The sequence below is a fragment of the Tachypleus tridentatus genome, chromosome 10, assembly GCF_004210375.1.
Source record: "Tachypleus tridentatus isolate NWPU-2018 chromosome 10, ASM421037v1, whole genome shotgun sequence".
Classification (NCBI taxonomy): Eukaryota; Metazoa; Arthropoda; class Merostomata; order Xiphosura; family Limulidae; genus Tachypleus; species Tachypleus tridentatus.
In genome coordinates, this window is record NC_134834.1 from 3,016,781 (window position 1) to 3,042,646 (window position 25,866).

The window sequence follows — 25,866 nt, forward strand, 5'->3', positions numbered from 1 at the left end:
TACACTACACAAGTGTGACTTAGTATTTAGATCAATATGTAGTGGGTTTAGGTCCTACAGTACACAAGTGTGACTTAGTATTTATGTCAATATGTAGTGGTTTTAGGTTTTACACTACCCGAGAGTGTCTTAGTATTTAGATCAATATGTAGTGGTTTTAGGTTTTACACTACACAAGTGTGACTTAGTATTTAGATCAATATGTAGTGGTTTTATGTCCTACACTACACAAGTGAGGCTCAGTATTCAGATCAATATGTAGTGGTTTTAGGTCCTACAGTACCCGAGTGTGACTTAGTATTTAGATCAATATGTAGTGGTTTTAGGTTTTACACTACCCGAGAGTGACTTAGTATTTACATCAATATGTAGTGGTTTTAGGTTTTACACTACACAAGTGTGAGTTAGTATTTAGATCAATATGTAGTGGTTTTAGGTCCTACAGTACACAAGTGTGACTTAGTATTTATGTCAATATGTAGTAGGTTTAGGTCCTACAGTACCCGAGTTTGGCTTAGTATTTAGATCAATATGTAGTGGGTTTAGGTTTTACACTACCCGAGAGTGACTTAGTATTTACATCAATATGTAGTGGTTTTAGGTCCTACACTACACAACTGTGACTTAGTATTTAGATCAATATGTAGTGGTTTTAGGTCCTACACTACACAACTGTGACTTAGTATTTAGATCAATATGTAGTGGTTTTAGGTCCTACACTACACAAGTGAGGCTTAGTATTCAGATCAATATGTAGGGGTTTTAGGTCTTACAGTACTCAAGTGAGGCTTAGTATTTAGATCAATATGTAGTAGGTTTAGGTCCTACAGTACCCGAGTGTGGCTTAGTATTTAGATCAATATGTAGTGGTTTTAGGTTTTACACTACACAAGTGTGACTTAGTATTTAGATCAATATGTAGTGGTTTTATGTCCTACACTACACAAGTGAAACTTAGTATTGAGATCAATATGTAGGGGTTTTAGGTCCTACAGTACACAAGTGTGACTTAGTATTTATATCAATATGTAGTAAGTTTAGGTCCTACACAACACAAGTGTGACTTAGTATTTAGATCAATATGTAGCGGTTTTAGGTTTTACACTACCCGAGAGTGACTTAGTATTTAGATCAATATGTAGTGGTTTTAGGTTTTACACTACCCGAGAGTGACTTAGTATTTATGTCAATATGTAGTAAGTTTAGGTCCTACACAACACAAGTGTGACTTAGTATTTAGATCAATATGTAGCGGTTTTAGGTTTTACACTACCCGAGAGTGACTTAGTATTTAGATCAATATGTAGTGGTTTTAGGTCCTACACTTCCCAAGTGTGGCTTAGTATTTAGATCAATATGTAATGGTTTTATATATTTAAAAACGGCTGGTATGGGTAGAGAAGCCACTAATAGAGGAGCGAACAACGTTTCGACCTTCTTCGGTCATCGTCGTGTGGCTTAGTATTTGGATCAATATTTAGTGATTTTAGGTCGTACTTGAGCGTGGCTTAGAGCAAATCATTACCCAATGGTCTCGAGCTCCATAGTACCCAAGTGCTGTTCGATGTTTAGTGGGTTCAAGTTCTGAAGTGTAAATTAAATTAAAGTAAGAACGTGATGCTGGACTAAGAAGTGACAACTCTTTTCTGCCACTGCTTTCAGGACTATGAAGGATAAAACTTCTCTACTACAGACTTTTTACTATGTAATTATAAAGTAAAATTACCAACTTGGGTACACATGACTTGTTATGCTTTTAGAAACGAAAACTCATATTGTTTTTGATGCGTTATGTTGTTTCAAACGTATGGACAACTTTGACCACTGACCTTTGTGTTCATGGTTTCTTACCTGTTACTCTTTCTTTACCACAGCTGTTGTACAACTTGTTGTAGGTGTTTTTTCTGGATGGTCTTGGTACCCCAAGTTGATTCATATTTGTTTGTTTTTAGTGTCATTGACTGGCAGACATGCACCCGATCTGAACATATCTTTACATTCTGAGTATAAAACTATCTTGTGTCGAAAAGCGCTGTTTCATACCTTCCTCAAAAACAATAACCTTTAATAGCAAAACATTTCGAACGTCAAACAATATCGAAATGTATCTGTAATGCCTGGCGATCCATTTCGAATTTATATCGGCTATCGGTCACGTGACCTTCTGAGTTGCTTCTTGAAAATCTTTTTAATATATCGTACTTAACCATTTGTACAGCACAGATTGAATTACTACTAAGTTACATTTTACCAAATGTGATTGTTCATTAAATTCCTAATTTGTATAACAGTGAACTCTGGAGAGATGACTGCCTTTACTACATAACAATGAATGCTCCTTGTCAAAGCTATAACATCAGAGAATTCGATTATCTTTTAATTTCATTATGCACTGTACTTCATGGATCATTATTCCACGCTATACTGGATATTTAATAGGTTCTCTGTGACAATACCTGTATATTACTATTATGCTAATGTAAACGTATTATAATAGAAACCAATTCAGTTTTTTCTTTATAGCGTGTTGACTCTATTTCATCCACTTAAAGGATTATCCATTGTACGAACAAACAAATACTTTAATTGCACAACACTTCTTGAACTATCGGCTCCGGTGATGAAAGGAATTGGTTACCATAGTAACAATGAAATGTACATCAGGACTCCATATCCATAGCTGAGCATGCGTTATTATCGTTCTACACCAGTGGTGATGCGGGCAGATACTTTAAACTTTACCTGGTGAACACAGCTCTTCCAAAGACCCCAGAACGGTAGGAAACTTGCTGTCTTTTTTTTGTTTATTACTACTGACCGTGTTTTTTCAAAGGTTGGTCTCTCTTTAATTTGCTGAGGTCGCCCAGTTCACGAGTTCTAACAAACGATGATGTCCACTATCCATGTCGACTGTCATACTTAACCACCCTACAGAAACATGTCTCTGTGTGAACTAGAAGTTTCAAATTAACGGCATTTTAAGATGATCTCGAATAATTAGTAAATATTCTAATATCTTGCTTCTTTTGTGTCATTATTAATCTTCCAACAGGGCCTGGTAATGTATTACATATAATTTCTAAGATTTTACAACTTCTGTGGTTACGATATCGGTCGGTAATTTAGTGTTAAGATGTGTTGTTTTTATCTGCCACCTATATGTATTTTTATTTCGTTTCCGCTAATTCTTGTTTATTTTCACGTTTGTCAGTATCGAAGAATGAAGTGGACCTATAGTACTTTTATTTCTTTCGGGATGCGCTAATGATAACCTGACTTTTCATATCTCAACATTACTAGTGCCTCAATGATATGATAAATGTGAAAAATTTGTGTGTTTGTTTGAAGCTAGAAAAACAATAATAACTTACTATTTATTTTATTTGCACCAAATAATAAATATCGTTCTATTAACAATATGTTTAATAACCTCACATGCTGGTGGACACGAGCATGTTTTAGTTTGTCTCCACATTCATGGAGTGGGCAACCTACAGTCATTGCGCATGTGCGTGCTACTGCAACTGCGACAGTAAGTTTCTATGGTCTTTATGAGTAATACAGTCACTACAACTAACTCTGTCTCACTACTTAATATCAGTAGAGCCTAAGTCCTGGTAAAGAATTGGAACAGGAGAGAGAACTCGCTATTATATTGTGTGTTTAATAATATTACAAAACTTGAATTCCAGAAATAAAACAGGTCTCCAGAGATCGGTACTTACCATCTGGTCTCTCAGTTTAAGAGACACGTAAGTTTTTAAAATCAGCACATTTTGTGTAACATTTATTACAATCAACCAGATACTTTAAGAAGAAAAATAGTTCTTGAAGTGATCACATAAAATATCAATAGTTGAGGATTAGGCTTACTTAGATGGAAGTTAGGTTAACTAACTGGTCAGTGTAACAACATTAAATAAAAATGATTACTTGTTAGGTTAACTAACCATTCAGTGTAACAACGTTAAATGAAAGTTACTTGTTGTTAGGTTAATTAACCAGTCAGTGTAACAATATTAAATAAAAGTTACTAGTTGTTAGGTTAACTAACCAGTCAGTGTAAGAACATTAAATAAAAATTACTAGTTGTTAGGTTACCTAACCAGTCAGTATAATAACATTAAATAAAAGTTACTAGTTGTTAGGTTAACTAACCAGTCAGTGTAAGAACATTAAATAAAAGTTACTAGTTTTTAGGTTAATTAGCTCGTTAGTGTAACAACATTAAATAAAAGTTACTAGTTGTGAGGTTAACTAACCAGTCAGTGTAACAGTATTAAATAAAAGTTACTAGTTGTTAGGTTAACTAACCACTCAGTGTAACAACATTAAATGAAAGTTACTAGTTGTTAGGTTAACTAACCAGTCAGTGTAAAAACATGAAATGAAAGTTACTAGTTGTTAGATTAACTAACCAGTCAGTGTAAGAACATGAAATGAAAGTTACTAGTTGTTAGATTAACTAACCAGTCAGTGTAACAACATTAAATGAAAGTTACTAGTTGTTAGATTAACTAACCAGTCAGTGTAACAATATTAAATAAAAGTTACTAGTTGTTAAGTTAACTAATCAGTCAGTGTAAGAACATTAAATAAAAATTACTAGTTGTTAGGTTAACTAACCAGTCAGTGTAAGAACATTAAATAAAAGTTACTAGTTTTTAGGTTAATTAGCTCGTAAGTGTAACAACATTAAATAAAAGTTACTAGTTGTTAGGTTAACTAACCAGTCAGTGTAACAATATTAAATAAAAATTACTAGTTGTTAGGTTAACTAACCAGTCAGTGTAACAACATTAAATGAAAGTTACTAGTTGTTAGGTTAACTAACCAGTCAGTGTAACAATATTAAATGAAAGTTACTTGTTGTTAGGTTAATTAACCAGTCAGTGTAACAATATTAAATAAAAGTTACTAGTTGTTAGGTTAACTAACCAGTCAGTGTAAGAACATTAAATAAAAATTACTAGTTGTTAGGTTACCTAACCAGTCAGTGTAATAACATTAAATAAAAGTTACTAGTTGTTAGGTTAACTAACCAGTCAGTGTAAGAACATTAAATAAAAGTTACTAGTTTTTAGGTTAATTAGCTCGTTAGTGTAACAACATTAAATAAAAGTTACTAGTTGTTAGGTTAACTAACCAGTCAGTGTAACAACATTAAATGAAAGTTACTAGTTGTTAGGTTAACTAACCAGTCAGTGTAACAATATTAAATGAAAGTTACTAGTTGTTAGGTTAACTAACCATTCAGTGTAAGAACATTAAATGAAAGTTACTAGTTGTTAGATTAACTAACCAGTCAGTGTAACAATATTAAATAAAAGTTACTAGTTGTTAAGTTAACTAATCAGTCAGTGTAAGAACATTAAATAAAAATTACTAGTTGTTAGGTTAACTAAGCAGTCAGTGTAAGAACATTAAATAAAAGTTACTAGTTGTTAGGTTACCTAACCAGTCAGTGTAACAACATTAAATGAAAGTTACTAGTTGTTAGATTAACTAACCAGTCAGTGTAACAATATTAAATAAAAGTTACTAGTTGTTAGGTTAACTAATCAGTTATTGTAAGAACATTAAATAAAAATTACTATTTGTTAGGTTAACTAACTAGTCAGTGTAACAACATTAAATAAAAGTTACAAGTTGTTAGGTTAACTAACCAGTCAGTGTAAGAACATTAAATAAAAGTTACAAGTTGTTAGGTTAACTAACCAGTCAGTGTAAGAACATTAAATAAAAGTTACTAGTTTTTAGGTTAATTAGCTCGTTAGTGTAACAACATTAAATAAAAGTTACTAGTTGTTAGGTTAACTAACCAGTCAGTGTAACAATATTAAATAAAAGTTACTAGTTGTTAGGTTAACTAACCAGTCAGTATAACAATATTAAATAAAAGTTACTAGTTGTTAGGTTAATTAGCTTGTAAGTGTAACAACGTTAAATGAAAGTTACTTGTTGTTAGGTTAATTAACCAGTCAGTGTAACAATATTAAATAAAAGTTACTAGTTGTTAGGTTAACTAACCAGTCAGTGTAAGAACATTAAATAAAAATTACTAGTTGTTAGGTTACCTAACCAGTCAGTGTAATAACATTAAATAAAAGTTACTAGTTGTTAGGTTAACTAACCAGTCAGTGTAAGAACATTAAATAAAAGTTACTAGTTTTTAGGTTAATTAGCTCGTTAGTGTAACAACATTAAATAAAAGTTACTAGTTGTTAGGTTAACTAACCAGTCAGTGTAACAATATTAAATAAAAGTTACTAGTTGTTAGGTTAACTAACCAGTCAGTGTAACAACATTAAATGAAAGTTACTAGTTGTTAGGTTAACTAACCAGTCAGTGTAACAATATTAAATGAAAGTTACTAGTTGTTAGGTTAACTAACCATTCAGTGTAAGAACATGAAATGAAAGTTACTAGTTGTTAGATTAACTAACCAGTCAGTGTAACAACATTAAATGAAAGTTACTAGTTGTTAGATTAACTAACCAGTCAGTGTAACAATATTAAATAAAAGTTACTAGTTGTTAAGTTAACTAATCAGTCAGTGTAAGAACATTAAATAAAAATTACTAGTTGTTAGGTTAACTAACCAGTCAGTGTAATAACATTAAATAAAAGTTACTAGTTGTTAGGTTAACTAACCAGTCAGTGTAAGAACATTAAATAAAAGTTACTAGTTTTTAGGTTAATTAACCAGTCAGTGTAACAACATTAAATAAAAGTTACTAGTTGTTAGGTTAACTAACCAGTCAGTGTAACAATATTAAATAAAAGTTACTAGTTGTTAGGTTAACTAACCAGTCAGTGTAACAACATTAAATGAAAGTTACTAGTTGTTAGGTTAACTAACCAGTCAGTGTAACAATATTAAATGAAAGTTACTAGTTGTTAGGTTAACTAACCATTCAGTGTAACAACATTAAATGAAAGTTACTTGTTGTTAGGTTAATTAACCAGTCAGTGTAACAATATTAAATAAAGTTACTAGTTGTTAGGTTAACTAACCAGTCAGTGTAAGAACATTAAATAAAATTACTAGTTGTTAGGTTAACTAACCAGTCAGTGTAATAACATTAAATAAAAGTTACTAGTTGTTAGGTTAACTAACCAGTCAGTGTAAGAACATTAAATAAAAGTTACTAGTTTTTAGGTTAATTAGCTCGTTAGTGTAACAACATTAAATAAAAGTTACTAGTTGTTAGGTTAACTAACCAGTCAGTGTAACAATATTAAATAAAAGTTACTAGTTGTTAGGTTAACTAACCAGTCAGTGTAACAACATTAAATAAAAGTTACTAGTTGTTAGGTTAACTAACCAGTCAGTGTAACAATATTAAATGAAAGTTACTAGTTGTTAGGTTAACTAACCATTCAGTGTAAGAACATTAAATGAAAGTTACTAGTTGTTAGGTTAACTAACCAGTCAGTGTAACAACATTAAATGAAAGTTACTAGTTGTTAGGTTAACTAACCAGTCAGTGTAACAATATTAAATAAAAGTTACTAGTTGTTAGGTTAACTAATCAGTCAGTGTAAGAACATTAAATAAAAATTACTAGCTGTTAGGTTAACTAACCAGTCAGTGTAACAACATTAAATGAAAGTTACTAGTTGTCAGGTTAACTAACCAGTCAGTATAACAATATTAAATAAAAGTTACTAGTTGTTAGGTTAATTAGCTTGTTAGTGTAACAACATTAAATAAAAGTTACTAGTTGTTAGGTTAACTAACCAATCATTGTAATAACATTAAATAAAATGTTATAACCTAACTAGTTGTTAGGTTAACTAACCAGTCAGTGTAATAACATTAAATAAAAGTTACTAGTTGTTAGGTTAACTAACCAGTCAGTGTAAGAACATTAAATAAAAGTTACTAGTTTTTAGGTTAATTAGCTCGTTAGTGTAACAACATTAAATAAAAGTTACTAGTTGTTAGGTTAACTAACCAGTCAGTGTAACAACATTAAATGAAAGTTACTAGTTGTTAGGTTAACTAACCAGTCAGTGTAACAATATTAAATGAAAGTTACTAGTTGTTAGGTTAACTAACCAGTCAGTGTAAAAACATGAAATGAAAGTTACTAGTTGTTAGATTAACTAACCAGTCAGTGTAACAACATTAAATGAAAGTTACTAGTTGTTAGATTAACTAACCAGTCAGTGTAACAATATTAAATAAAAGTTACTAGTTGTTAGGTTAACTAATCAGTCAGTGTAAGAACATTAAATAAAAATTACTAGTTGTTAGGTTAACTAACCAGTCAGTGTAAGAACATTAAATAAAAGTTACAAGTTGTTAGGTTAACTAACCAGTCAGTGTAAGAACATTAAATAAAATTTACAAGTTGTTAGGTTAACTAACCAGTCAGTGTAAGAACATTAAATGAAAGTTACTAGTTGTCAGGTTAACTAACCAGTCAGTATAACAATATTAAATAAAAGTTACTAGTTGTTAGGTTAATTAGCTTGTTAGTGTAACAACATTAAATAAAAGTTACTAGTTGTTAGGTTAACTAACCAATCATTGTAATAACATTAAGTAAAATGTTATAACCTAACTAGTTGTTAGGTTAACTAACCAGTCAGTGTAATAACATTAAATAAAAGTTACTGTTTGTTAGGTTAACTAACCAGTCAGTGTAACATTAAATGAAAATTACTCGTTGTTAGGTTAACTAACCAATCATTGTAATAACATTAAATAAAAGTTACTGTTTGTTAGGTTAACTAACCAGTCAGTGTAAGAATATTAAATAAAAGTTACTAGTTGTTAGGTTAACTAACCAGTCAGTGTAATAACATTAAATGAAAGTTACTGTTTGTTAGGTTAACTAACCAGTCAGTGTAACAACATTAAATAAAAGTTACTAGTTTCAGGTTAATTAGCTTGTTAGTGTAACAACATTAAATAAAAGTTACTGTTTGTTAGGTTAACTAACCAGTCAGTGTAACAACATTAAATGAAAGTTACTAGTTGTCAGGTTAACTAACCAGTCAGTATAACAATAAATAAAAATTACTAGCTGCTAGGATAACTAACCAGTCAGTGTAACAACATTAAATAAAAGTTACTTCTTCTTAGGTTAACTAACCAGTCAGTGTAATAACATTAAATAAAAGTTACTAGTTGTTAGGTTAACTAACCAGTCAGTGTAAGAACATTAAATAAAAATTACTAGTTGTTAGGTTACCTAACCAGTCAGTGTAATAACATTAATTAAAAGTTACCAGTTGTTATGTTAACTAACCAGTCAGTGTAAGAACATTAAATAAAAGGTCAGTGTTTGTTAGGTTAACAACTAGTCAGTGTAACAAATTTAAATAAATGTTTGTACTTATTAAGTTAAATAAATGTGTTAGGTTACACTTAATGATGAGAAATTTCCAAATTTTTGTACATGCTAGCTGTATAATTGTGTTTGGTTAATATAAATTTCGACTTTTATAAATCGTTGAATGTATTCTACGTTATTGTCTTTTTCAAGAACAAACTCGAATCGTCTTTTCCACGATGGCTGAGCTACAAGAGGCTTTAATAACCTCAAATAGCGCGGGTTGAGGAAGTAATGTTTCTTCCAAATATGGCTACTGTAAAAAGTAATGGTACGACTTGCGATGATCGTTTCTCTGTTCAGAACAACCAGAAACATTTACTGAATCCCAGTCAGAGAGACTTGGAAGAGTTACAAGTTCTGGAAAATGGTGTCCCTGCAACTCCGTCTCTGCGAAGCAGTGTCTGCTCAGAAATAGTGCGGATTGAACAGATGGCGGAAGATGGTAGCAAGAGTGTTGGGAGATTTGTGAGGAGGCTCCAGGTAAGTGGCAGTAGTGAATATATGTTTGTCATTGTTATATAAAACTAACGACAATTGGACGAAAGCGATAAACAAGTACGCTAAATGTTAAAAATGATTATTTATAACTAATTTTATATTTTTTGAAAGCACGTTTGAATATAAATAGAATGTTGTACACCAGACGTATTAAAGTGTTCGAGTTAACCAAGACAAACTGGGTCAGGTTGTGATTCCAGAAATAAAAGTATTAGGAATAAGGAAGGCATTCTTATGTGAGTCTCTCGTATGAGGAACTTTAGGGTTAAGATAAACTATATATTCTTATGTGAGTCTCCCGTATGAGGAACTTTATGGTTAAGATAAACTATATATTCTTATGTGAGTCTCCCGTATGAGGAACTTTATGGTTAAGATAAACTATATATTCTTATTTGAGTCTCCCGTATGATGAACTTTAGGGTTAAGAGAAACTATATATTCTTATGTGAGTCTCCCGTATGAGGAACTTTATGGTTAAGATAAACTATATATTCTTATGTGAGTCTCCCGTATGAGGAACTTTATGGTTAAGATAAACTATATATTCTTATGTGAGTCTCCCGTATGATGAACTTTAGGGTTAAGAGAAACTATATATTCTTATGTGAGTCTCCCGTATGAGGAACTTTATGGTTAAGATAAACTATATATTCTTATGTGAGTCTCCCGTATGATGAGCTTTATGGTTAAGATAAACTATATATTCTTATGTGAGTCTCCCGTGTGAGGAACTTTATGGTTAAGATAAACTATATATTCTTATGTGAGTCTCCCGTATGATGAACTTTAGGGTTAAGAGAAACTATATATTCTTATGTGAGTCTCCCGTATGAGGAACTTTATGGTTAAGATAAACTATATATTCTTATGTGAGTCTCCCGTATGATGAACTTTAGGGTTAAGATAAACTATATATTCTTGGGTGAGTCTCCCGTATAAAAATGTTGGTATTTGGGAAACAACATATACTTGGGTGAGTATCCTGTATAAAGAATATTAGGTTTAGGAGAGCAACATATAATTGAGTGAGTCCCTTGTATAAAGAATGTTAGGTTCAGGGAAACAACATATAATTGGGCGAGTCTCCTGTATAAGATTCTCAGCTGTGCATAAAAAGTAATAGGTTTACGAAAACCTAATTTCGCAATATTAAAATTTCAGCTATACCAAGCATTAGGGTTAAGAGTTTGTTTGTTGAATTTTTCGCAAAAGTACTTGAGAACTGTTTACACCAGTCGTTCCTAATTCATTCTGTAATCTTATAATATGTATTAATACAACACATTCATTCTGCAATCTTACAATAGGTATTAATACAACACATTCATTCTGTAATCTTATAATATGTATTAATACAACACATTCATTCTGCAATCTTACAATAGGTATTAATACAACACATTCATTCTGTAATCTTATAATATCTATTAATACAACACATTCATTCTGTAATCTTATAATAGGTATTAATACAGCATATTCATTTTGTAATCTCATAATATGTATTAATACAACACATTCATTCTGTAATTTTATAATATGTATTAATACAACACATTCATTCTGTAATCTCATAATATGTATTAATACAACACATTCATTCTGTAATCTTATAATATCTATTAATACAACACATTCATTCTGCAATCTCATAATTTGTATTAATACAACACATTGATTCTGTAATCTTATAATATGTATTAATACAACACATTCATTTTGTAATCTTATAATATGTACTAATACAACACATTCATTCTGTAATATAATATGTATTAATCCAACACATTCATTTTGTAATCTTATAATATGTACTAATACAACACATTCATTCTGTAATATAATATATATTAATACAACACATTAATTGTGTAATCTTATAATATGTATTAATACAACACATTCATTCTGTAATCTTTTAATATGTATTAATACAACACATTCATTCTGTAATCTTATAATATCTATTAATACAACACATTCATTCTGCAATCTTAAAATATGTATTAATACAACACATTCTTTCTGTAATCTTATAATGTGTATTGATACAACACATTCATTCTGTAATCTTATAATATGTATTAATACAACACATTCATTCTGTAATCTTATAATATGTATTAATACAACACATTCATTCTGTAATCTTATAATATGTATTAATACAACACATTCATTCTGTAATCTTATAATATGTATTAATACAACACATTCATTCTGTAATCTTATAATGTGTATTGATACAACACATTCATTCTGTAATCTTATAATAGGTATTAATACAACACATTCATTCTGTAATCTTATAATGTGTATTGATACAACACATTCATTCTGTAATCTTATAATGTGTATTGATACAACACATTCATTCTGTAATCTTATAATATGTATTAATACAACACATTCATTCTGTAATCTTATAATATCTATTAATACAACACATTCATTCTGTAATCTTATAATAGGTATTAATACAGCATATTCATTTTGTAATCTCATAATATGTATTAATACAACACATTCATTCTGTAATTTTATAATATGTATTAATACAACACATTCATTCTGTAATCTCATAATATGTATTAATACAACACATTCATTCTGTAATTTTATAATATGTATTAATACAACACATTCATTCTGTAATCTTATAATATGTATTAATACAACACATTATTCTGTAATCTTATAATATGTATTAATACAGCACATTCATTTTGTAATCTTGTATTAATACAACACATTCATTCTGTAATCTTATAATATGTATTAATACAACACATTCATTGTGTAATCTCATAATTTGTATTAATACAACACATTCATTCTGTAATCTTATAATATGTATTAATACAACACATTCATTTTGTAATCTTATAATATGTACTAATACAACACATTCATTCTGTAATATAATATGTATTAATCCAACACATTCATTTTGTAATCTTATAATATGTACTAATACAACACATTCATTCTGTAATATAATATATATTAATACAACACATTAATTGTGTAATCTTATAATATGTATTAATACAACACATTCATTCTGTAATCTTTTAATATGTATTAATACAACACATTGATTCTGTAATCTCATAATATGTATTAATACAACACATTCATTCTGTAATTTTATAATATGTATTAATACAACACATTCATTCTGTAATCTTATAATATGTATTAATACAACACATTATTCTGTAATCTTATAATAGGTATTAATACAGCACATTCATTTTGTAATCTCATAATATGTATTAATACAACACATTCATTCTGTAATCTTATAATATGTATTAATACAACACATTCATTGTGTAATCTCATAATTTGTATTAATACAACACATTCATTCTGTAATCTTATAATATCTATTAATACAACACATTCATTCTGCAATCTTAAAATATGTATTAATACAACACATTCATTCTGTAATCTTATAATATGTATTAATACAACACATTCATTCTGTAATCTTATAATATGTATTAATACAACACATTCATTCTGTAATCTTATAATGTGTATTGATACAACACATTCATTCTGTAATCTTATAATGTGTATTGATACAACACATTCATTCTGTAATCTTATAATATGTATTAATACAACACATTCATTCTGTAATCTTATAATGTGTATTGATACAACACATTCATTCTGTAATCTTATAATATGTATTGATACAACACATTCATTCTGTAATCTTATAATATGTATTGATACAACACATTCATTCTGTAATCTTATAATATGTATTAATACAACACATTCATTCTGTAATCTTATAATGTGTATTGATACAACACATTCATTCTGTAATCTTATAATATGTATTAATACAACACATTCATTCTGTAATCTTATAATAGGTATTAATACAGCACATTCATTTTGTAACCTCATAATATGTATTAATACAACACATTCATTCTGTAATTTTATAATATGTATTAATACAACACATTCATTCTGTAATCTTATAATATGTATTAATACAACACATTATTCTGTAATCTTATAATAGGTATTAATACAGCACATTCATTTTGTAATCTCATAATATGTATTAATACAACACATTCATTCTGTAATCTTATAATATGTATTAATACAACACATTCATTCTGTAATCTTATAATATGTATTAATACAACACATTCATTTTGTAATCTCATAATATGTATTAATACAACACATTCATTCTGTAATCTTATAATATGTATTAATACAACACATTCATTCTGTAATCTTATAATATGTATTAATACAACACATTCATTCTGTAATCTTATAATATGTATTAATACAACACATTCATTCTGTAATCTTATAATGTGTATTGATACAACACGTTCATTCTGTAATCTTATAATAGGTATTAATACAGCACATTCATTTTGTAATCTCATAATATGTATTAATACAACACATTCATTCTGTAATTTTATAATATGTATTAATACAACACATTCATTCTGTAATCTTATAATATGTATTAATACAACACATTCATTTTGTAATCTCATAATATGTATTAATACAACACATTCATTCTGTAATCTTATAATATGTATTAATACAACACATTCATTCTGTAATCTTATAATATGTATTAATACAACACATTCATTCTGTAATCTTATATGTATTAATACAACACATTCATTCTGTAATCTTATAATATGTATTAATACAACACATTCATTCTGTAATCTTATAATGTGTATTGATACAACACATTCATTCTGTAATCTTATAATAGGTATTAATACAGCACATTCATTCTGTAATCTTATAATATGTATTAATACAACACATTCATTCTGTAATCTTATAATATGTATTAATACAACACATTCATTCTGTAATCTCATAATAGGTATTAATACAACACATTCATTTTGTAATCTCATAATAGGTATTAATACAACACATTCATTTTGTAATCTCATAATATGTATTAGTACAACACATTCATTCTGGTAACCTCTTATTGTTCTAACGTGTTCTTTCGTTTAGTGGGTTCTTTTAAATTATTTGGAGTCCAGTTCACCTAACGACAAGCAACATGTTTTTCCTTCCTTAACGTTTGCAGGCCCGGTGCGTCCAAGCGCGTTGAGGCGTTCGTCTCGTTATCCGCGGGTTCGAATCCCGGTTGCGCCAAACATGCTCACTCTTTTAGCCGTGGGGGCGTTATAATGTGACGTTCAATCCCACTATTCGTTTGTAAAAGAGTAGTCCAAGAGTAGGCGGTGGGTGGTGATGACCAGCTGCCTTCGCTCCAGTCTTACACTGCTAAATTAGGGACGGCTAGCGCAGATAGCCCTCGAGTAGCTTTGTACGAAATTCAAAAACAAAAGAAAAAACTATTACTAGTAAATAACTGTAGGCCTAAGGCCAAAATCATGTTTTTGACTTTAAACAGAAATTTACTAACTGATGGTACTACGACTAACACACAAATAAACTTACTTGTATAATTTCTCGGCGATCGCTCGAAAAGCTGAAAATTTGCGATACCTGACAATTATTTGACTATTTATTAACTTCTAAACGATTGAACAAACTGAAAAGTGATTCAGTGCTTCACACCAATGTTCTTGTTTCTAGATATTTCGCAAAGTTACTCGATTATTAATATTCAGAAACACTTTAGACATTTTCAGATCAATAAACTGTGTTGATCACCGTGTTTATAGCTTTCTATAACTAAAATAAGACGTTAGAACTTACAAAATGATTTAAGTCTTTTCTATATAGGGTTGAACTCTGGTTAATCACTGGATAATTTAACCTGTCAAGAAAACCCCCAGGAAAGATTAGGCCTGAGATAAAAATGATTCTTCTCAATAACGTAAGATGTAAACTTTTAATAACTTCTAAGATATTGACAAATGGACCAAAAAGTACAATGTACCCGCAGCAATGAAAACTGCGCGCGCGTACCGAACTGCCATCGTTCAGTTTAGACGGTTTGTTTAATCATGGACATCTGTCTTTGGTTTACCATCTCGCCATAGTAGCGCAATGAAACTAAATAAAAAACAAAACAAAACATATTTACGTAGGCGTGTACAGCAGGTCTCTTGCCTAGGGGAATCTGCTATGCTCGCTTACAAGTAAAAGCTTATTTTATCAATGTTAAGAAATTAATACATTACGCTGGTAATTGTGTAATGGCATTACATTCTTCCCTTACCACAAGATCTTTGCGCAATAAGTGGTCAAACCTACACTTCCACTAACAAGTGTTACCATTACAAAACTGTCTCTTCCACGTAAGAGCGGTTTGTTGTTAGAGAATTCCATTTTATAGGTACAATGCTATAGTTGATGTATTTAAGAAACGATCCCTTGTTGTCTGTACAAATGTAGCGTATGAGATATTTATTGTTTTCACTGTTCGTTATGGAATATGGACGAAGTTGATGAAAAGTAATTGATTTCCATCTATTCTACACACAGTAATATGTACATTAGTGTCTTGACACTAAGACACTAGTATGATGATTGGGGATTTCCTAAAATGTATACTTTAGGTAAGTTTGAGTATTTCAGAGATTCTCGAGTGAATAGACCAGCGGTTCCCAACCAAGGGTGCGAGATAACATTTCAGTTTTTTGTTTGTTTATATTAAGGGTACTGTCCTATATATTCAAAAATATATAGTGCCACACTTTGCAAAACTCGTAATAAATAAACACGAACAAAAGAGTCATTAATTTTAAATTGGCTTATGAATATTTGAACATTTCAAAGAAATTCCATTTCATGCATGTATGAACGTTTATATTTTGTTGGCCATGTAGGGTTTATGCAACTTTTAGTTTGTTGTAATATTTTTTCTTTTCGAAATGTTTATATATCATTAAAAACTAATTATAAAAATTTGTTTTGGCCACCTTCACCCTTATTTTTAAATAAATAATTACTGTGAAAGGTGCGAGAACATATTAAGTTTGTTTAGGGGTGCAGGGCATAAAAAAGGTTGGGAACCACTGGTATAGACCTAGTTATGTGAATTCTACCAACTGTGTGAAATTCTTTGTAACAGTGACAAATGTTCGAAGTTTTTTATAAAACACACAAATGTATGAAGTTATTTATAAAACTAACAAATATGTGAAATTCTTTGTAACATTGACAAATGTTCGAAATTCTTTATAAAACACACAAATGTATGAAGTTATTTATAAAACTAACAAATATGTGAAATTCTTTGTAACATTGACAAATGTTCGAAGTTCTTTATAAAACACACAAATGTTCGAAGTTCTTTATAAAACACACAAATGTATGAAGTTATTTATAAAACTAACAAATGTGTGAAATTCTTTATAACAGTGACAAATGTCTCGAAGTTCTTTATAAAACTAACAAATGTGTGAAATTCTTTATAACAGTGACAAATGTTTGAAGTTCTTTATAAAACACACAAATGTATGAAGTTATTTATAAAACTAACAAATGTGTGAAATTCTTTATAACAGTGACAAATGTTTGAAGTTCTTTATAAAACACACAAATGTATGAAGTTATTTATAAAACTAACAAATGTGTGAAATTCTTTATAACAGTGACAAATGTTTGAAGTTCTTTATAAAACACACAAATGTATGAAGTTATTTATAAAACTAACAAATGTGTGAAGTTATTTATAAAACTAACAAATGTGTGAAGTTATTTATAAAACTAACAAATGTGTGAAGTTATTTATAAAACTAACAAATGTGTGAAGTTATTTATAAAACTAACAAATGTGTGAAATTCTTTATAACAGTGACAAATGTTTGAAGTTCTTTATAAAACACACAAATGTATGAAGTTATTTATAAAACTAACAAATGTGTGAAATTCTTTATAACATTGACAAATGTTCGAAGTTCTTTATAAAACACACAAATGTATGAAGTTATTTATAAAACTAACAAATGTGTGAAATTCTTTATAACAGTGACAAATGTTTGAAGTTCTTTATAAAACACACAAATGTTTGAAGTTTTTTATAAAACACACAAATGTTTGAAGTTCTTTATAAAACACACAAATGTATGAAGTTATTTATAAAACTAACAAATATGTGAAATTCTTTATAACAGTGACAAATGTTTGAAGTTTTTTATAAAACACACAAATGTTTGAAGTTCTTTATAAAACACACAAATGTATGAAGTTATTTATAAAACTAACAAATATGAAATTCTTTATAACATTGACAAATGTTTGAAGTTCTTTATAAAACACACAAATATTTGAAGTTCTTTATAAAACACACAAATGTAGGAAGTTATTTATAAAACTAACAAATATGTGAAATTCTTTATAACAGTGACAAATGTTTGAAGTTTTTTATACAACACACAAATGTTTGAAGTTATTTATAAAACAACAAATATGTGAAATTCTTTATAATAGTGACAAATGTTTGAAGTTCTTTATAAAACACACAAATGTAAGAAGTTATTTATAAAACTAACAAATGTTTGAAGTTCTTTATAACAGTGACAAATGTTTGAAGTTCTTTATAAAACACACAAATGTGTGAAGTTATTTATAAAACTAACAAATGTGTGAAATTCTTTATAAAACACACGAATGTGTGATGTTATTTATAAAAGTAACAAATGTATGAAGTTATTTATAAAAGTAACAAATGTATGAAGTTATTTATAAAAGTGACAAGTGTATGAAGTTATTTATAAAAGTGACAGATGTGTGAAATTATTTATAAAACTGACACATGTGTGAAGTTATTTATAAAAGTGACAAATGCATGAAGTTATAAAACTGACAAATGTGAGAGGTTATTTATAAAACTGACAAATCTGTGAGTTATTTATAAAACTGAGAAATATATATTGATTTATAAAAGTGATAAATGTATGAAGTTATTCATAAAACTGACAAATGTGTAAAGTTATTTTTAAAACTGGAAAATGTATGAAGCTCTTAAAAAATTGACAAATGTGTGAAGTTGTTTATAAAACTGGCAAATGTATGAAATTATTTATAAAACTGATAAGTGTGTGAAGTTAGTTATAAAACTGACAAATGTGTGAAACTAATACCAGGTGGTCAAACAGTGGGCTTCTGGGAAAAGACAGATTAAACAGCCAGATCGTCCAGATTCTTTTCTAGAAAAGTTTGCTATGGGTCAAATGACCATTGGTCAAGAAGAAGAAAACAGCAGATTCTGGTGTGGAAGGTAATGTAGATATAGTTTGACTGCTTTTTAGAGCAGATTTCATACCACATCGTTGTACTTGGCTTCTTACATAACTTGTGTACCCCAATACCATACATAACCTATTTAGCCATGAAAGATACGAGTTAATACATAACCTGTGTATCTCACCAGGACACCTTGTTTAGTACTCATATAACGCAGCTTTTTGTTTAGACGTTCACACTGTTACTGTTCATCAGTATCGTGAAGTAGCGTTTCGTGAAAAGGTATCCACTGCTTCTGGTGTCTTATTTAAAAATATCGTAAGTCAGTGTTTTGTGTGAAGGCAAACATTGCTACTGGTGCCTTATTTCAACAATATCGTGAAGTCAGTGTTTCGTTTAAAGGCAAACACTGCTACTCGTGCCTTATTTCAACAATAACGTGAGGTCAACGTTTCGTTTAAAGGCAAGCACTGCTACTGGTGCCTTGTTTCAACAATATCGTGAGGTCAGCGTTTCGTTTAAAGGCAAACGCTGCTACTCGTGCCTTATTTCAACAATAACGTGAGGTCAGCGTTTCGTTTAAGAGATATCCGCTTTCTCTGGTACCATACATAAAAAGATCGTGTTATTAGTGATAAACATAAATAGTACCACACGACATAGCAGTTGTCATTTATAAACATTTTAATCATGTTACAGCTGTCCTTTATAAATATTTTAATCGTGTTACATGTGTCGTTTATGTTTTAATCATGTTACAGTTGTCGTTTATAAATATTTTAATCATGTTACAGTTGTCGTTTATAAATATTTTAATCATGTTAGAGCTGTCGTTTATAAATGTTTTAATCATGTTAGAGCTGTCCTTTATAAATGTTTTAATCATGTTGCAGCTGTCAGTTATAAATATTTAATATTAACTATAAATCCGGTAGTTAAACAAATTGTTGTCTCAGATGATTAACTGCACATTAATGATTCTAATGAAACCAGAAACGTTGTCCCCACTGGTGTCTTACTTCTGTTAGGTTTCACTCTTTCGTGGTGGATCCAACTGGAAACCTTCACTACCGCTGGGTGTCTCTCATTACCGTGGCTGTTCTCTACAACACGATCTTTATCATCGGTCGCAGTGTATTCTGGGAGCTTCAGAACCTCGGACCTATCTTGTGGTACACGTTAGATTATGTGTGTGACACGCTGTATATAGTAGACATGGTATTTCAGGCAAGGACAGGTAAAGTCGTTGTTCTGTTCTACCTTCTTTCCAGAATTACTTTAGCCTCTCTTGTTTTTAGGCCATGACTGAGTTGGCGGTGGATGGTGTTGACTAATTACCTAGTCTGTCACTTTTACTCTTTCGCGCAAACACAATAATGAATCAAACCTAGGTAATAGCGGTAATTCTGCAGGTTTATAACGCCTAAACCCGGATTTCGATACCAGTTAAGCATAGCACAGATAGTGCATTGGTCAGCTTGTGTTTTTCTAAACACAAAGACATATTTTGCGTTTTGTGGTAATGTATTTTTCAAGGATGAAACAATGAATTTCTGTACACACACACACACACAAGTATATATATATATATATGTGTGTGTGTGTACTTAATGGAACATTAAATATTCAAGTCTGAACCTTGGTACCAACAAATGTAACAAAGTAATCGTAGATATCAACTGGTAGATGATGAATGAGACAAAATGTTTCTTGTTGAACATTTGTCCATGACGTTGTTCAATGATTACACGAGGCCCAAGGTTGGACAACAGCGATTTATAGACACATGAAGTGAGTGGAACATACTATGTGTTTTCAACATAACAATAGTTTATCTCTGATTGCATGAAACCCACTTTTTAATAAAATAAAGCTAAAATACAGCTAATGAAAAGTATCCAATGTCTCGACAACTTATAATTATGACTTAACGAAACGTTGTAAATGTTGTATAAAGTTTCTTTCAATAGTCATTCAAGCTGTTTCCAAAATTTACTTTAATAAAATGAGGGTTCCATGTTATCAAAAATAAACTACTGTACTGTTGAAATACGTTCTCCCAAATAACTCAGTTCATTATGCTGTAAATCCATGTTGACTAATTTATTATTATATTTGCAAAATGTGCTTCCTTACTGAAGGTCCAAGGGTTTTTAAACTTAAAATTTGAATAATTTGTGCTTGTGTTCTAGGGTACTTAGAACAAGACCTCCTTGTCCAAGACACCAAGAAATTGTTAACTAATTATACAAGATCCAAGGGTTTTAAACTTAAAATTTGAATAATTTGTTTCCGTTCCAGGGTACTTAGAACAAGGCCTCCTTGTCCAAGACACCAGGAAATTGTTAACTAATTATACAAGATCCAAGGGTTTTAAATTTGACGTTCTCAGCTTGCTTCCTACTGACATTCTTTACGCCATGGTCGGGATCACGTGCCATCAGCAGGTGCCCTGTTCAGTCATTGTACGCTTGAACAGGTTGTTTCGTTGGCACCGGATGCTCGAATTTTGACAGAACAGAGACAAGAACCAACTTCCCGTATGCCTTAAGAATAACCAAGCTTATATTCTACATACTGGTGATCATTCACTGGAACGCCTGTATCTATTTCTCCGTGAGCTACTACATTGGTTTCGGATCGGACGGTTGGGTTTACAAAAACGTGAGTGAACCCAAGTACAGCACGTTCCGCTACCAGTACATCTACTGTTTCTATTGGTCCACGCTGACGCTGACAACCATTGGTGAGGTTCCTGTTCCAGAAAGAGACATTGAATACCTTTTTGTCGTTATCGACTTCTTGGTCGGTGTTCTTATTTTCGCCACGATTGTTGGCAATGTTGGCAGCATGATTACCAATATGAATGCCGCCAGGGCAGAATTCCAGAACCGAATGGACAGCATCAAGCAATACATGGAGTTTAGGAAAGTCTCCAAGGATCTGGAGAACCGTGTTATCAAGTGGTTTGACTACTTGTGGACCAACAAACAGTCGCTGGACGAAGAAGCCATCACGTCAATGCTGCCGGACAAGCTGAAAGCTGAGATTGCCATCCACGTTCATCTTGATATATTGAAGCGGGTCAAACTATTTCAGGACTGTGAACCGGGACTTCTTGTCCAGCTGGTCCTCAAACTCCGGTTGCAGGTGTTCAGTCCAGGAGATTATATCTGTCGCAAAGGAGATGTGGGTAAAGAAATGTACATTGTAAAACGAGGTAGGTTAAGTGTGGTTGGTGACGACGGAAAAACTGTGCTTGCCACCCTGAGTGATGGAAGTGTGTTTGGTGAACTGAGTATTTTAAACATAACTGGTATGAAAACAGGAAACAGGAGGACGGCCAATGTCCGCAGTGTCGGCTACTCAGACCTGTTCTGCCTTTCTAAGGAGGACCTCTGGGACGTGCTGAAGGAATATCCCGAAGCCCAGAAACTGCTGATCGAACGGGGCAAGCAGATCCTCTTAAAGGATGGACTTCTGGATGAAGAACAGCTTAGAGCTACCGAGCAAGAACAGGAAAACTTAGAACGTCGATGTACCCTGCTTGAGCTAGGACTAAACAACCTTCAAACACGGTTCGCTCATCTTCTGGCTGAATACACCACCTACCAGCAAAAGGTGAAACGTCGAATTACTCGTCTCGAGAAGGTAGTCTACCCTGGGAACCCAGACAATGATGGCGGTTACACAAGTGACCACAGTGGAACAAACAGAAGCTATGTCGACCCTCGTGGGTCAAGTCACGACAGTAGGTTTAGTGACGCTCAGAATAGCAGTAAAAAACGTCACACTATTCATATCGAACACGACTATCGTGACTGTGAAAATCGTGTGAAAGGTCACAGTAGTAGTCACAGGAATAGTCCCATCAATCAGAACAGGGAGATTCACGGTAACAACGAAAGTGGAGAAAACAACAACAATGGTTCTAGTCAATCTTACTCGGAGAATGTAAAAATCGCTGGTCACGAAGACAACCAGGGGGCAGAAAACGTTACAAATACAGTAAGTCCACCCTTGATAGCTAATCATCCAATCGAATGTCACGTTGGAAAAAATAGCCCAATAGAAGAATCAGAAATCTATAAAAACCATGACCGAACAAGTAGTGACCGCTCGGACTAATAAACTTATTGTCTTAGTCTCTCATAAGTTTTCTCTCCGTTTTCAGAATTAAGTGGTAATATCAGAAAAGAAGTCAGTGAACAAACAAAGCAGTTCTGAGAGAACAAAAGTTAATCAGAAGTTTCTAGTGGAATCAACAAAACGATTGGTAAAGGAAACGTCAAAGAACTAGTGCTAAAGTAAAAAAATAATAAAGAAGTCAGTAATAGTCATTAAAAAGTTAGTGCTGTAAATACTGAAGTCAAAAAACTGGAGACAGCAATAAACTTGACGGTCTCGATAAAAACCTTCACACACCAAAAAGACGTCAGGTGTTACTACAACAAATAAACACGACTTTTAATACAACAGTGATGAGAAATAAATTATTAACCGATAACATAACAGCTCTCACTAACGGCTGTGGAACGAGTCACGTCACAGATAATTTGTAATCAAACCAAATACGACTCTATGGAAACGGGTAGCATCGATACATTTATAATTTTTTAACAATAAAGCCAGAGATGGTGTTGACGGGAAGAGCCGGATTGGCTAAAACCAGTTAGATTTGTCACAATACCGTCCACTGAAGTTGTATTGAAACAACTGAGTAAAGAGACACTGATATTGGTTTTGGTAACATATATATATATACACACATATCATTATTTTAAGATACAGGATTGAAAAGTACATGTTTTGTACTAAAACTGAAATCTAATACTTTTTCACTTAAATATTTGTAGAAAAAATTATATATTTGTTTGTTTTGGTTGTAATTATTCATGCGTAATAAAATAATTTGCTACTTACGGTATCCAAATAAATAAGTTGTAAGTTACAGAAATGGTATTGTTTCTTTCTTCTGTTGATAATAACATAACAAACTGTGTTGTAAGTTACACAAATAGTACTGTTTCTATCTTCTGTTCATACTAACATAAACTGTGTTGTATGTTACACAAATAGTAATGTTCCTATCTTCTGTTGATAATAACATAACAAACTGTGTTGTATGTTACACAAATAGTACTGTTTCTATCTTCTGTTCATACTAACATAAACTGTGTTGTATGTTACACAAATAGTACTGTTCCTATCTTCTGTTGATAATAACATAACAAACTGTGTTGTACGTTACACAAATAGTAATTGTTTCTATCTTCTGTTCATACTAACATAACAAACTGTGTTGTAAGTTACACAAATAGTACTGTTTCTATCTTCTGTTCATACTAACATAACAAACTGTGTTGTATGTTACACAAATAGTACTGTTTCTATCTTCTGTTCATACTAACATAAACTGTGTTGTATGTTACACAAATAGTAATTGTTTCTATCTTCTGTTCATACTAACATAACAAACTCTGTGTTGTAAGTTACACAAATAGTAATTGTTTCTATCTTCTGTTCATACTAACATAACAAACTGTGTTGTATGTTACACAAATAGTACTGTTTCTATCTTCTGTTCATACTAACATAACAAACTGTGTTGTAAGTTACACAAATAGTACTGTTTCTATCTTCTGTTCATACTAACATAACAAACTGTGTTGTATGTTACACAAATAGTACTGTTTCTATCTTCTGTTCATACTAACATAACAAACTGTGTTGTAAGTTACACAAATAGTAATTGTTTCTATCTTCTGTTCATACTAACATAACAAACTGTGTTGTATGTTACACAAATAGTAATTGTTTCTATCTTCTGTTCATACTAACATAACAAACTGTGTTGTAAGTTACACAAATAGTAATGTTTCTATCTTCTGTTCATACTAACATAACAAACTCTGTGTTGTAAGTTACACAAATAGTACTGTTTCTATCTTCTGTTCATACTAACATAACAAACTGTGTTGTATGTTACACAAATAGTACTGTTTCTATCTTCTGTTCATACTAACATAACAAACTGTGTTGTAAGTTACACAAATAGTACTGTTTCTATCTTCTGTTCATACTAACATAACAAACTCTGTGTTGTAAGTTACACAAATAGTACTGTTTCTATCTTCTGTTCATACTAACATAACAAACTCTGTGTTGTAAGTTACACAAATAGTACTGTTTCTATCTTCTGTTCATACTAACATAACAAACTGTGTTATAAGTTACACAAATAGTACTGTTTCTATCTTCTGTTCATACTAACATAACAAACTCTGTGTTGTATGTTAGAGAAATTGTATTGTTTCTATTTTGTGTTGATAATGACGTATGTGTTGTAAATTAGAGAAATGGTGTGTGCTTTCTTATAGCAGAGCTACATCGGGCTTATCTGCTGAGCCCACCAAGGGGAATCGAAATTTAATTTTAGCGTTGTAAAACTGTAGACTTACCGCTGTATTAGTGGGAACAACAGAAATGGTATTATTTATATCCTTCTGTTGATGGTGACGTAACAAACTACGTGCTGTAAGTTATAGAAATGGTATTGTTTATATCCTTCTGTTTATCTCTTATTAAACATAAATTTCCCAGTTGTTTAAATGTTTGCACACAGCAGAGTTATTGCCCATTATAAGAGTGGATAATGAATATTCATAAAAAGTGAGATATCGGTTGTTAGTGTAGTAATTAACACGTGATGCTTTAACAGAAAAAAACTGTTAAAATGTTAGGATTTGAACTTTAAGATGAACGATGAAAATACTCACCACCAAATGCATCCAGAAAACCACGGTACTGATGT

The 25,866-nt window shown here is 30.9% G+C and overlaps 1 pseudogene across 1 annotated transcript; it reads left to right on the forward strand.

Annotated features, from left to right (window-relative positions):
• The first annotated feature begins 2,589 nt into the window (after positions 1-2,589).
• LOC143228635 (cyclic nucleotide-gated channel alpha-3-like) lies at positions 2,590-23,367 on the forward strand (annotated as a pseudogene). Its single transcript, XR_013015368.1, has 5 exons — positions 2,590-2,777; positions 9,501-9,830; positions 18,953-19,086; positions 20,081-20,289; positions 21,354-23,367. The product of XR_013015368.1 is annotated as a cyclic nucleotide-gated channel alpha-3-like (transcript).
• Positions 23,368-25,866: the final 2,499 nt, after the last annotated feature.